Genomic DNA, 335 nt, shown 5'->3' with positions numbered 1-335 from the left:
AAGGCCCTATGCTACCTCACGCGCGGATCGTTCAAAGAGGACCAGCATACACAGGCTTCTATGCGTTTGTTTGAGCTTGAGGCTATTTGTGAGAAATGTTTGGAGCGGCCGCACATTGCTCGGTACCCCCCCTGCCCTTCTAAAGTCACGGCCGATCCCCCCCCCCCCAGCAGCAGCGCTCTGCCTGTGGGGGGTGCTGGCATCTCTGTACAGACAGCAGCTGTAAGTAGCATGTGTTCCAGTGGCGAGAACTTATGGTCGACACCAAAATCAGTGGTCTCACCGGCGGGCCCTGCTACTGCCAACCGGACTCGAAGGCGCGGTGAACACAACCG

Source organism: Emiliania huxleyi (assembly GCF_000372725.1).
Source record: "Emiliania huxleyi CCMP1516 unplaced genomic scaffold EMIHUscaffold_343, whole genome shotgun sequence".
Taxonomy (NCBI): domain Eukaryota; phylum Haptophyta; order Isochrysidales; family Noelaerhabdaceae; genus Emiliania; species Emiliania huxleyi.
The sequence above is the reverse complement of the archived record's forward strand: the minus strand, read 5'-3'. Positions refer to the sequence as shown.